This window comes from Mesoplodon densirostris, chromosome X, assembly GCF_025265405.1.
Source record: "Mesoplodon densirostris isolate mMesDen1 chromosome X, mMesDen1 primary haplotype, whole genome shotgun sequence".
NCBI lineage: Eukaryota > Metazoa > Chordata > Mammalia > Artiodactyla > Ziphiidae > Mesoplodon > Mesoplodon densirostris.
The window spans coordinates 127,263,972-127,279,365 of record NC_082681.1 but is presented as its reverse complement, the minus strand read 5'-3'; the positions used below and the strand labels follow the sequence as shown (position 1 = coordinate 127,279,365).

The 15,394-nt window shown below is 41.9% G+C and overlaps 1 long non-coding RNA gene across 1 annotated transcript; it reads right to left on the bottom strand.

Moving 5' to 3' along the window:
- Positions 1-296: 296 nt before the first annotated feature.
- LOC132482011 (uncharacterized) lies at positions 297-13,759 on the bottom strand. Its single transcript, XR_009530857.1, has 4 exons — positions 13,635-13,759; positions 9,185-9,379; positions 4,735-4,929; positions 297-479 (listed from the first exon to the last, which is right to left on the bottom strand). It is a non-coding gene; the product is annotated as an uncharacterized LOC132482011 (long non-coding RNA).
- Between the last annotated feature and the right edge of the window lie 1,635 nt (positions 13,760-15,394).

Below are 15,394 nucleotides of genomic sequence, written 5' to 3'. Positions count from 1 at the left end.
TCATTTTCAAACAAGAGGAAAATGGATAAAAGCTCAACATCAGGAATTATTAGACTCATGCAAATCTAACCACCGAAAAGGTTTCAACTCACACATGCCAACTACCATCAGCTAAAAGTCTACAAACAATAAATGCTGAAGGGGTTTTAGAGAACTGTGTACCCTCTAGCTGCTGGTGAGATGTAAAGTGGTAACAGCCAATAATGAGAACAGAAAGGAGCTGTGTTTCAAAGTAAAAATTGATCCACCATTCCATTCAGCAGGCCCACCGCTGAGACTCTCACCTGAGAAGTCCAGAGTCGAGAAGGCACAGGCTTCAACAGCTGCACTGCACGAATTTTCACAATAGCCAAGACACGGAAGCAACCAAAAGGTCCATCACCAGATGAGTGGAAAAAGAAGAAGTGGTCCATGTACACAATGGAATATTAGCCATGGAAAACAATGAAACACTGCTCTTTGAGGCACCATAGATGAGCCTAGAGATAATCACAGAACATGAGGTAAGTCGGAAAGCAAAAGACATATCCTATGATATCACTTGTAGGCGTTATCTAACAACTGACACAAATGAACATATTTCCACAGAGAAAGACTCTCACAGGCTTAGAAAACAAACTATGCTTATCTAAAAGGGCAGGTGGGGGGAATGGAAAAATTAAGATTAGGGTTATCAAACGTGTACAAATACCTATTAAATACATATAACAGAAAGACCGACCATATAGCAAGGGATGTCTATGGAACACTGAAATAATTTACATGGGAAGTGGCTCTGTACATGAATATATATATGTATATATATATATATGTTATGCACAAATGAACCAGATTGTGTACACTGAGGACAAACAGTATTCTAATCATTACCCCGATTAAAAAAACTAAAATAAGAAGTAATGTGACATAAACTTATTGGGGCTTCTCCTGGCACATTCCATTTTAATTTACAACCTAGGAACAGGACTTCCAGAAAGGCTCTGCTGCCCTAGTAACCAGATTTGGGAATGGAGAAATGCTGCCGCCTTGTGGCCGTTTCCCAAAACAGCAGCTTTAAACCCAGTGCTAATGCTCACTAAATATTCACACTCATTACAGGCCTATGAATGACACCTGACCTCAAAAACAATCCTGGGTTCGAAACTTGACCAAAAATTTCTCACGGGCTGGGCCCGTGAGCCATGGCTGCTGATCCTGCGCATCCAGAGCCTGTGCTCCGTGATCAGATAGGCCACAACATTGAGAGGCCCGCATACCGCAAAAAAATAAAAATAAAAAAATAAACCGGCTGAGCTTCACTGGTGGCGCAGGGGTTTAGGGTCCACCGCCGATGCAGGAACCACGGGTTCGTGCCCCGGTCCGGGAATATCCCACATGCCGTGGAGAGGCTGGTCCCGTGAGCTATGGCTGCTGGGCCTGTGCATCCGGAGCCTCTGCTCTGCAACGGGAGGGGCCCCCGCAGTGAGAGGCCCACGTACCGCAAAAGAAATCAAAACCATAAAAAATGATACAGGCTGAAAATCCTGCACTCCAGCAATATTTACCATAGACAACACTTGGAAGCTACGAAAATGTCCATCAACAGAGGAATGCACCAAGAAGAAGTGGTCCATGTACACAATGGAATATGACTCCAATAAAAAATATAAATTCAATTTAGAAAACAAACATAAGTAAGGAGACATCAGCATTTGGGGGTTTATCCGGGCACATTCCACTCTAATATATTACCGAGGAACACCACTGCCAGGAAGGTCTGTTTCCCTAGTTACCAGATTGGGAAAAGCAGAAATGCTGCCGCCCTCTGGCCGTTACCTGCAACAGCAGCTTTAAAACCTGTGCTAAGGGTCACTTCATATGCACCAGTACTGGAGGGCTGTAAATGAAACCTGCCCACAAGATGTCTTGAGGGAGGTAATGGCCAAAATATTTCTAAATGTCACACATACGTCACGAAAACAATTTGAAGAGGTAAGCTGTACTCACAGTTTGAAGAGAAAAAGGACATGCCAGAAAGCTCAATTTCAAGGGTTTATGAGACGCATGCAAATCCAACCACAAAGAGGTATCAGCTAACAGTTGTCAGAATATACATCAGCAAAAAAACCACTACAAACAGTAAATGCTGAAGATGCTGTGGAGAAGTGCACACCCTCAACTTTAAGAGGGACGTAACCTGGTAAGAGCCACTAATGAGAACAGAATGGAGGTGCCTTTGTAAAGTAAACATTTTGCTACTGTATGATCCAGCAGGCCCACTCCTGGGCCTATAACCTAAAAAGACAGAATTGGAAAGACACAGGCAGGCAAATGTGCATTGCCGCCGTATTACAATAACCAACACATGGAAGCAACCAAAAAGTCCATCAACACATGAGTGGACAAAGAAGAACTGGTACATGTACAGATGGAATATTAACCAAAGGAAAAAAGGACACAATGCCATGTGCAGCACCGTAGATGAGTCTAGAGGTAGTCACGTGACTTGTACTAAGTCAGAAAGAGAGAGACACATATCGTATGATATCACTTATAGGTGTTACCTAAAAATTGATAGCAGTGAAGATATTTCCACAGAGAAGGGCAATCACAGATTCATTACACAAACTTATGGTTCACCAATGGGAAGGTGTGAGGATTGGATACATTAGGATATTGGGGTTAACAGACATATACAAACACAGGTGAACTATATAATCACCAAAGACCTATGGAATACCAAGAGAAGAGTACTCAACATTCTGTCATAACGTACATGGGACAAGGATCCCAGGAACAATAGACATATGTATAAGTGTAAAAGAACCACATCTTGCACACCTACAACATGCCAAACATTGTAATCAAACTTGCTGTGATGAAAAATAAAAGTTAAGTTAAAAAAACAAACAAGAAATAGTGAGACATAAATTGAAGGGGCTTTCCTGATACATTCCATTCTAAATTACAACCTAGAACACGACTTCCATTGAGGTTCTGTTGCCCTAGTAACCGGATTTGGTAAAGGAGAACTGCTGCCACCTTGTGGCCGTTTCACACAACAGCAGCTTTAATCCCAGCGCTAATGGTCAGTTGATATTCAAAATAATTGCAGGCCTGTAAATGACACCTCCCTGAAAAAAATTCCTGGGGTCGTATATCGATCAAAACATTCAAAAGACGTCCATGTTTCAAAACGACTGTTTCAAGAGGCATATTTTATGCACATTTGTCTTCTGTTTCTTTTACTTTCTTTCTTTTTTGTTAACAAAATGGGAATGGAAAAAGGCTGAACATCAGGAATCAATAAAGCCATGCAAATCCAGTGTACAAAAATGTTCACCTCACAGCCGTCAGAATGGTCATCAGCAAAAAAGTCTACAAAGAATAAATGCTGAAGGGGTTTTAGAGAACTGCGTACCCTTTAGCTGCTGGTGGGATGAAACCTGGTCACAGCCAGTAGTGAGAACAGAATGGAGGTGCGTTTAAGGGTACATATGGAGCTACCATGTGATCTGGTAGGCCCACTCATGGGCCTTTCACCTGATTAGACCAGAATCAAAAAGACACAGGCTGGCAATCCTGCACTGCAGCAACACGTACCATAGCCAAGACCTGGAAGAAACCGAAATGTCCATCAACAGAAAAATGCACCAAGAAGAAGTCGTCCATGTACACAATGGAATATTAGCCATGAAAAAGCAGGGAACAGTGCCGTTGGCACCATCATAGAAGGATCTAGAGATAATCACCCAACTTGAAGTAAGAAAGAAACCGAAAGAGACATCTTATGACATCACTTATAGGTGTTACCTAAACATTGATACCCATGAAATAATTTCCAAGAGACGGACACGCATAGATTCAGAAAACCAATTAATGTTTAACCAAATGGAAAGGAATAAGGAATGTATGAATTAGGACATGGGGGTTAACAGATATGCACTAATACATATGAAATATATAATCACAAAGTGCCTATGGAATACAAAGAGAAGTCTACTCAACACTCTATAATAACATACACGGGAAAGGATCGAAAGAGGAATAGACAGATACATTGATAGGATGAACCAGAAACTGTACACCTAGGAGAATCTACATTTTTATCAAATTTGCTCTGATACTTAGTAAAAATTAAATTTAATAAACAAACAACAATTTAGGAGATATAAGCTCTTGGGGGTTTGCACTGGCACATTCCACTCTAATTTGCAGCTTACTAACACGATTTCCAGAAAAGCTCTGTTGCCCAAAAACCCAGAGTTGGAAATGTACAAATGCTGCCGCCTTGTGGCCGTTTCCCGCAAGAGCGGCATTAAACCCACAGCTAATGGTCACTTAGCATTCACAAGGACTCAGGGCTGTAAAGGACACCTGCCCTACATAATTGTGCGGAGGTAGGGAATGGCCAAAAAAATTCCAAACTGGCACATTTTTCAAGGAGATAGTATGGAGGGGTAAGTTTTACTCATTTTCAAACAAGAGGAAAATGGATAAAAGCTCAACATCAGGAATTATTAGACTCATGCAAATCTAACCACCGAAAAGGTTTCAACTCACACATGCCAACTACCATCAGCTAAAAGTCTACAAACAATAAATGCTGAAGGGGTTTTAGAGAACTGTGTACCCTCTAGCTGCTGGTGAGATGTAAAGTGGTAACAGCCAATAATGAGAACAGAAAGGAGCTGTGTTTCAAAGTAAAAATTGATCCACCATTCCATTCAGCAGGCCCACCGCTGAGACTCTCACCTGAGAAGTCCAGAGTCGAGAAGGCACAGGCTTCAACAGCTGCACTGCACGAATTTTCACAATAGCCAAGACACGGAAGCAACCAAAAGGTCCATCACCAGATGAGTGGAAAAAGAAGAAGTGGTCCATGTACACAATGGAATATTAGCCATGGAAAACAATGAAACACTGCTCTTTGAGGCACCATAGATGAGCCTAGAGATAATCACAGAACATGAGGTAAGTCGGAAAGCAAAAGACATATCCTATGATATCACTTGTAGGCGTTATCTAACAACTGACACAAATGAACATATTTCCACAGAGAAAGACTCTCACAGGCTTAGAAAACAAACTATGCTTATCTAAAAGGGCAGGTGGGGGGAATGGAAAAATTAAGATTAGGGTTATCAAACGTGTACAAATACCTATTAAATACATATAACAGAAAGACCGACCATATAGCAAGGGATGTCTATGGAACACTGAAATAATTTACATGGGAAGTGGCTCTGTACATGAATATATATATGTATATATATATATATGTTATGCACAAATGAACCAGATTGTGTACACTGAGGACAAACAGTATTCTAATCATTACCCCGATTAAAAAAACTAAAATAAGAAGTAATGTGACATAAACTTATTGGGGCTTCTCCTGGCACATTCCATTTTAATTTACAACCTAGGAACAGGACTTCCAGAAAGGCTCTGCTGCCCTAGTAACCAGATTTGGGAATGGAGAAATGCTGCCGCCTTGTGGCCGTTTCCCAAAACAGCAGCTTTAAACCCAGTGCTAATGCTCACTAAATATTCACACTCATTACAGGCCTATGAATGACACCTGACCTCAAAAACAATCCTGGGTTCGAAACTTGACCAAAAATTTCTCACGGGCTGGGCCCGTGAGCCATGGCTGCTGATCCTGCGCATCCAGAGCCTGTGCTCCGTGATCAGATAGGCCACAACATTGAGAGGCCCGCATACCGCAAAAAAATAAAAATAAAAAAATAAACCGGCTGAGCTTCACTGGTGGCGCAGGGGTTTAGGGTCCACCGCCGATGCAGGAACCACGGGTTCGTGCCCCGGTCCGGGAATATCCCACATGCCGTGGAGAGGCTGGTCCCGTGAGCTATGGCTGCTGGGCCTGTGCATCCGGAGCCTCTGCTCTGCAACGGGAGGGGCCCCCGCAGTGAGAGGCCCACGTACCGCAAAAGAAATCAAAACCATAAAAAATGATACAGGCTGAAAATCCTGCACTCCAGCAATATTTACCATAGACAACACTTGGAAGCTACGAAAATGTCCATCAACAGAGGAATGCACCAAGAAGAAGTGGTCCATGTACACAATGGAATATGACTCCAATAAAAAATATAAATTCAATTTAGAAAACAAACATAAGTAAGGAGACATCAGCATTTGGGGGTTTATCCGGGCACATTCCACTCTAATATATTACCGAGGAACACCACTGCCAGGAAGGTCTGTTTCCCTAGTTACCAGATTGGGAAAAGCAGAAATGCTGCCGCCCTCTGGCCGTTACCTGCAACAGCAGCTTTAAAACCTGTGCTAAGGGTCACTTCATATGCACCAGTACTGGAGGGCTGTAAATGAAACCTGCCCACAAGATGTCTTGAGGGAGGTAATGGCCAAAATATTTCTAAATGTCACACATACGTCACGAAAACAATTTGAAGAGGTAAGCTGTACTCACAGTTTGAAGAGAAAAAGGACATGCCAGAAAGCTCAATTTCAAGGGTTTATGAGACGCATGCAAATCCAACCACAAAGAGGTATCAGCTAACAGTTGTCAGAATATACATCAGCAAAAAAACCACTACAAACAGTAAATGCTGAAGATGCTGTGGAGAAGTGCACACCCTCAACTTTAAGAGGGACGTAACCTGGTAAGAGCCACTAATGAGAACAGAATGGAGGTGCCTTTGTAAAGTAAACATTTTGCTACTGTATGATCCAGCAGGCCCACTCCTGGGCCTATAACCTAAAAAGACAGAATTGGAAAGACACAGGCAGGCAAATGTGCATTGCCGCCGTATTACAATAACCAACACATGGAAGCAACCAAAAAGTCCATCAACACATGAGTGGACAAAGAAGAACTGGTACATGTACAGATGGAATATTAACCAAAGGAAAAAAGGACACAATGCCATGTGCAGCACCGTAGATGAGTCTAGAGGTAGTCACGTGACTTGTACTAAGTCAGAAAGAGAGAGACACATATCGTATGATATCACTTATAGGTGTTACCTAAAAATTGATAGCAGTGAAGATATTTCCACAGAGAAGGGCAATCACAGATTCATTACACAAACTTATGGTTCACCAATGGGAAGGTGTGAGGATTGGATACATTAGGATATTGGGGTTAACAGACATATACAAACACAGGTGAACTATATAATCACCAAAGACCTATGGAATACCAAGAGAAGAGTACTCAACATTCTGTCATAACGTACATGGGACAAGGATCCCAGGAACAATAGACATATGTATAAGTGTAAAAGAACCACATCTTGCACACCTACAACATGCCAAACATTGTAATCAAACTTGCTGTGATGAAAAATAAAAGTTAAGTTAAAAAAACAAACAAGAAATAGTGAGACATAAATTGAAGGGGCTTTCCTGATACATTCCATTCTAAATTACAACCTAGAACACGACTTCCATTGAGGTTCTGTTGCCCTAGTAACCGGATTTGGTAAAGGAGAACTGCTGCCACCTTGTGGCCGTTTCACACAACAGCAGCTTTAATCCCAGCGCTAATGGTCAGTTGATATTCAAAATAATTGCAGGCCTGTAAATGACACCTCCCTGAAAAAAATTCCTGGGGTCGTATATCGATCAAAACATTCAAAAGACGTCCATGTTTCAAAACGACTGTTTCAAGAGGCATATTTTATGCACATTTGTCTTCTGTTTCTTTTACTTTCTTTCTTTTTTGTTAACAAAATGGGAATGGAAAAAGGCTGAACATCAGGAATCAATAAAGCCATGCAAATCCAGTGTACAAAAATGTTCACCTCACAGCCGTCAGAATGGTCATCAGCAAAAAAGTCTACAAAGAATAAATGCTGAAGGGGTTTTAGAGAACTGCGTACCCTTTAGCTGCTGGTGGGATGAAACCTGGTCACAGCCAGTAGTGAGAACAGAATGGAGGTGCGTTTAAGGGTACATATGGAGCTACCATGTGATCTGGTAGGCCCACTCATGGGCCTTTCACCTGATTAGACCAGAATCAAAAAGACACAGGCTGGCAATCCTGCACTGCAGCAACACGTACCATAGCCAAGACCTGGAAGAAACCGAAATGTCCATCAACAGAAAAATGCACCAAGAAGAAGTCGTCCATGTACACAATGGAATATTAGCCATGAAAAAGCAGGGAACAGTGCCGTTGGCACCATCATAGAAGGATCTAGAGATAATCACCCAACTTGAAGTAAGAAAGAAACCGAAAGAGACATCTTATGACATCACTTATAGGTGTTACCTAAACATTGATACCCATGAAATAATTTCCAAGAGACGGACACGCATAGATTCAGAAAACCAATTAATGTTTAACCAAATGGAAAGGAATAAGGAATGTATGAATTAGGACATGGGGGTTAACAGATATGCACTAATACATATGAAATATATAATCACAAAGTGCCTATGGAATACAAAGAGAAGTCTACTCAACACTCTATAATAACATACACGGGAAAGGATCGAAAGAGGAATAGACAGATACATTGATAGGATGAACCAGAAACTGTACACCTAGGAGAATCTACATTTTTATCAAATTTGCTCTGATACTTAGTAAAAATTAAATTTAATAAACAAACAACAATTTAGGAGATATAAGCTCTTGGGGGTTTGCACTGGCACATTCCACTCTAATTTGCAGCTTACTAACACGATTTCCAGAAAAGCTCTGTTGCCCAAAAACCCAGAGTTGGAAATGTACAAATGCTGCCGCCTTGTGGCCGTTTCCCGCAAGAGCGGCATTAAACCCACAGCTAATGGTCACTTAGCATTCACAAGGACTCAGGGCTGTAAAGGACACCTGCCCTACATAATTGTGCGGAGGTAGGGAATGGCCAAAAAAATTCCAAACTGGCACATTTTTCAAGGAGATAGTATGGAGGGGTAAGTTTTACTCATTTTCAAACAAGAGGAAAATGGATAAAAGCTCAACATCAGGAATTATTAGACTCATGCAAATCTAACCACCGAAAAGGTTTCAACTCACACATGCCAACTACCATCAGCTAAAAGTCTACAAACAATAAATGCTGAAGGGGTTTTAGAGAACTGTGTACCCTCTAGCTGCTGGTGAGATGTAAAGTGGTAACAGCCAATAATGAGAACAGAAAGGAGCTGTGTTTCAAAGTAAAAATTGATCCACCATTCCATTCAGCAGGCCCACCGCTGAGACTCTCACCTGAGAAGTCCAGAGTCGAGAAGGCACAGGCTTCAACAGCTGCACTGCACGAATTTTCACAATAGCCAAGACACGGAAGCAACCAAAAGGTCCATCACCAGATGAGTGGAAAAAGAAGAAGTGGTCCATGTACACAATGGAATATTAGCCATGGAAAACAATGAAACACTGCTCTTTGAGGCACCATAGATGAGCCTAGAGATAATCACAGAACATGAGGTAAGTCGGAAAGCAAAAGACATATCCTATGATATCACTTGTAGGCGTTATCTAACAACTGACACAAATGAACATATTTCCACAGAGAAAGACTCTCACAGGCTTAGAAAACAAACTATGCTTATCTAAAAGGGCAGGTGGGGGGAATGGAAAAATTAAGATTAGGGTTATCAAACGTGTACAAATACCTATTAAATACATATAACAGAAAGACCGACCATATAGCAAGGGATGTCTATGGAACACTGAAATAATTTACATGGGAAGTGGCTCTGTACATGAATATATATATGTATATATATATATATGTTATGCACAAATGAACCAGATTGTGTACACTGAGGACAAACAGTATTCTAATCATTACCCCGATTAAAAAAACTAAAATAAGAAGTAATGTGACATAAACTTATTGGGGCTTCTCCTGGCACATTCCATTTTAATTTACAACCTAGGAACAGGACTTCCAGAAAGGCTCTGCTGCCCTAGTAACCAGATTTGGGAATGGAGAAATGCTGCCGCCTTGTGGCCGTTTCCCAAAACAGCAGCTTTAAACCCAGTGCTAATGCTCACTAAATATTCACACTCATTACAGGCCTATGAATGACACCTGACCTCAAAAACAATCCTGGGTTCGAAACTTGACCAAAAATTTCTCACGGGCTGGGCCCGTGAGCCATGGCTGCTGATCCTGCGCATCCAGAGCCTGTGCTCCGTGATCAGATAGGCCACAACATTGAGAGGCCCGCATACCGCAAAAAAATAAAAATAAAAAAATAAACCGGCTGAGCTTCACTGGTGGCGCAGGGGTTTAGGGTCCACCGCCGATGCAGGAACCACGGGTTCGTGCCCCGGTCCGGGAATATCCCACATGCCGTGGAGAGGCTGGTCCCGTGAGCTATGGCTGCTGGGCCTGTGCATCCGGAGCCTCTGCTCTGCAACGGGAGGGGCCCCCGCAGTGAGAGGCCCACGTACCGCAAAAGAAATCAAAACCATAAAAAATGATACAGGCTGAAAATCCTGCACTCCAGCAATATTTACCATAGACAACACTTGGAAGCTACGAAAATGTCCATCAACAGAGGAATGCACCAAGAAGAAGTGGTCCATGTACACAATGGAATATGACTCCAATAAAAAATATAAATTCAATTTAGAAAACAAACATAAGTAAGGAGACATCAGCATTTGGGGGTTTATCCGGGCACATTCCACTCTAATATATTACCGAGGAACACCACTGCCAGGAAGGTCTGTTTCCCTAGTTACCAGATTGGGAAAAGCAAAAATGCTGCCGCCCTCTGGCCGTTACCTGCAACAGCAGCTTTAAAACCTGTGCTAAGGGTCACTTCATATGCACCAGTACTGGAGGGCTGTAAATGAAACCTGCCCACAAGATGTCTTGAGGGAGGTAATGGCCAAAATATTTCTAAATGTCACACATACGTCACGAAAACAATTTGAAGAGGTAAGCTGTACTCACAGTTTGAAGAGAAAAAGGACATGCCAGAAAGCTCAATTTCAAGGGTTTATGAGACGCATGCAAATCCAACCACAAAGAGGTATCAGCTCACACTTGTCAGAATATACATCAGCAAAAAAACCACTACAAACAGTAAATGCTGAAGATGCTGTGGAGAAGTGCACACCCTCAACTTTAAGAGGGACGTAACCTGGTAAGAGCCACTAATGAGAACAGAATGGAGGTGCCTTTGTAAAGTAAACATTTTGCTACTGTATGATCCAGCAGGCCCACTCCTGGGCCTATAACCTAAAAAGACAGAATTGGAAAGACACAGGCAGGCAAATGTGCATTGCCGCCGTATTACAATAACCAACACATGGAAGCAACCAAAAAGTCCATCAACACATGAGTGGACAAAGAAGAACTGGTACATGTACAGATGGAATATTAACCAAAGGAAAAAAGGACACAATGCCATGTGCAGCACCGTAGATGAGTCTAGAGGTAGTCACGTGACTTGTACTAAGTCAGAAAGAGAGAGACACATATCGTATGATATCACTTATAGGTGTTACCTAAAAATTGATAGCAGTGAAGATATTTCCACAGAGAAGGGCAATCACAGATTCATTACACAAACTTATGGTTCACCAATGGGAAGGTGTGAGGATTGGATACATTAGGATATTGGGGTTAACAGACATATACAAACACAGGTGAACTATATAATCACCAAAGACCTATGGAATACCAAGAGAAGAGTACTCAACATTCTGTCATAACGTACATGGGACAAGGATCCCAGGAACAATAGACATATGTATAAGTGTAAAAGAACCACATCTTGCACACCTACAACATGCCAAACATTGTAATCAAACTTGCTGTGATGAAAAATAAAAGTTAAGTTAAAAAAACAAACAAGAAATAGTGAGACATAAATTGAAGGGGCTTTCCTGATACATTCCATTCTAAATTACAACCTAGAACACGACTTCCATTGAGGTTCTGTTGCCCTAGTAACCGGATTTGGTAAAGGAGAACTGCTGCCACCTTGTGGCCGTTTCACACAACAGCAGCTTTAATCCCAGCGCTAATGGTCAGTTGATATTCAAAATAATTGCAGGCCTGTAAATGACACCTCCCTGAAAAAAAATCCTGGGGTCGTATATCGATCAAAACATTCAAAAGACGTCCATGTTTCAAAACGACTGTTTCAAGAGGCATATTTTATGCACATTTGTCTTCTGTTTCTTTTACTTTCTTTTTTGTTAACAAAATGGGAATGGAAAAAGGCTGAACATCAGGAATCAATAAAGCCATGCAAATCCAGTGTACAAAAATGTTCACCTCACAGTTGTCAGAATGGTCATCAGCAAAAATGTCTACAAAGAATAATGCTGAAGGGGTTTTAGAGAACTGTGTACCCTTGAGCTGCTGGTGGGATGAAACCTGGTCACAGCCAGTAGTGAGAACAGAATGGAGGTGCGTTTAAGGGTACATATGGAGCTACCATGTGATCTGGTAGGCCCACTCATGGGCCTTTCACCTGATTAGACCAGAATCAAAAAGACACAGGCTGGCAGTCCTGCACTGCAGCAACACGTACCATAGCCAAGACCTGGAAGAAACCAAAATGTCCATCAACAGAAAAATGCACCAAGAAGAAGTCGTCCATGTACACAATGGAATATTAGCCATGAAAAAGCAGGGAACAGTGCCGTTGGCACCATCATAGAAGGATCTAGAGATAATCACCCAACTTGAAGTAAGAAAGAAACCGAAAGACAGACATCTTATGACATCACTTATAGGTGTTACCTAAACATTGATACTCATGAAATAATTTCCAAGAGACGGACACGCATAGATTCAGAAAACCAATTAATGTTTAACCAAATGGAAAGGAATAAGGAATGTATGAATTAGGACATGGGGGTTAACAGATATGCACTAATACATATGAAATATATAATCACAAAGTGCCTATGGAATACAAAGAGAGATCTACTCAACACTCTATAATAACACACACGGGAAAGGATCGAAAGAGGAATAGACAGATACATTGATAGGATGAACCAGAAACTGTACACCTAGGAGAATCTACACTTTTATCAAATTTGCTCTGATAATTAATAAAAATTGAATTTAATAAACAAACAACAATTTAGGAGATATAAGCTCTTGGGGGTTTGCGCTGGCACATTCCACTCTAATTTGCAGCTTACTAACACGATTTCCAGAAAAGCTCTCTTGCCCAAAAACCCAGAGTTGGAAATGTAGAAATGCTGCCGCCTTGTGGCCGTTTCCCGCAAGAGCGGCATTAAACCCACAGCTAATGGTCACTTAGCATTCACAAGGACTCAGGGCTGTAAAGGACACCTGCCCTACATAATTGTGCGGAGGTAGGGAATGGCCAAAAAATTCCAAACTGGCACATTTTTCAAGGAGATAGTATGGAGGGGTAAGTTTTACTCACTCATTTTCCAAAAAGAGGAAAATGGATAAAAGCTCAACATCAGGAATTATTAGACTCATGCAAATCTAACCTCCAAAAAGGTTTCAACTCACACATGCCAACTACCATCAGCTAAAAGTCTACAAACAATAAATGCTGAAGGGCTTTTAGAGAACTGTGTACCCTCTAGCTGCTGGTGAGATGTAAAGTGGTAACAGCCAATAATGAGAACAGAAAGGAGCTGTGTTACAAAGTAAAAATTGAGCCTCCATTCCAATCAGCAGGCCCACCGCTGAGACTCTCACCTGAGAAGTCCAGAGTCGAGAAGGCACAGGCTTCAACAGCTGCACTGCACGAATTTTCACAATAGCCAAGACACGGAAGCAACCAAAAGGTCCATCACCAGATGAGTGGAAAAAGAAGAAGTGGTCCATGTACACAATGGAATATTAGCCATGGAAAACAATGAAACACTGCTCTTTGAGGCACCATAGAGGAGCCTAGAGATAATCACAGAACATGAGGTAAGTCGGAAAGCAAAAGACATATCCTATGATATCACTTGTAGGCGTTATCTAACAACTGACACAAATCAACATATTTCCACAGAGAAAGACACTCACAGGCTTAGAAAACAAACTATGCTTATCTAAAAGGACAGGTGGGGGGAATGGAAAAATTAAGATTAGGGTTAACATACGTGTACAAATACCTATTAAATACATATAACAGAAAGGCCGACCATATAGCAAGGGTTGTCTATGGAACACTCTGCAATAATTTACATGGGAAGTGGCTCTGTACATGAATATATATATATATATATATATGTATATATATATGTTATGCACAAATGAACCAGATTGTGTACACTGAGGACAAACAGTATTCTAATCATTACCCCGATTAAAAAAACTAAAACAAGAAGTAATGTGACATAAACTTATTGGGGTTTCTCCTGGCACATTCCATTTTAATTTACAACCTAGGAACAGGACTTCCAGAAAGGCTCTGCTGCCCTAGTAACCAGATTTGTGAATGGAGAAATGCTGCCGCCTTGTGGCCGTTTCCCAAAACAGCAGCTTTAAACCCAGTGCTAATGCTCACTAAATATTCACACTCACTACAGGCCTATGAATGACAGCTGCCCTCAAAAACAATCCTGGGTTCGAAACTTGACCAAAAAATTCAAAAGAGGGCAACCTTTCAAGAAGACAATTTCAAGAGGTTAATTGTACTCTCTGTGTTTTTCTGTTATTTTAACAGAACTTTAAAAAGGCGTGGAAAAATGCTGAGCACTAGGAATAATTCAAGACACGCAAATCCAAATTACAAAAAACCTATCAGCTCACACCAGTCAGAATGGCCATGAGCAAAAAGTCTGCAAACAGTACATGCTGAAGGGTTTGAGGAGAAATGCCTACCCTTCGTTGAACGTGGGACATGGTAAGAGACAGTAAGGAAAACACAAAGGAGGTGCCTTGGAAAGGTAAATACTGAGCTACCATTCAATCAAGCATACCCACTGCTGGGCCTATCGCCTGACAGGATGAGAATCAAAAATAAACAGGCTGGGCTTCCCTGGTGGCGCAGAGGTTCAGAGTCCACCTGCCGATGTAGGGTACACAGATTCTTGCACCGATCCGGGAAGATCCCACATGACGCGGAGCGGCTGGGCCCGTGAGCCATGGCTGCTGAGCTTGCACATCCAGAGCCTGTGCTCCGCGACGGGATAGGCCACAACAGTGAGAGGCGCGCGTACCGCCAGAAAATAAAAATAATAAAATAAACTGGCTGAGCTTCACTAGTGGCGCAGGGCTTTAGGGTCCACCGCCGATGCAGGAACCAGGGATTCGTGCCCTGGTCCGGGAATATCCCACATGCCGTGGAGAGGCTGGTCCCGTGAGCTATGGCTGCTGGGCCTGTGCATCCGGAGCCTCTGCTCTGCAACGGGAGTGGCCACCGCAGTGAGAGGCCCACGTACCGCAAAAGAAATCAAAACCATAAAAAAAGATACAAGCTGAAAATCCTGCACTCCAGCAATATTTACCATAGACAACACTTG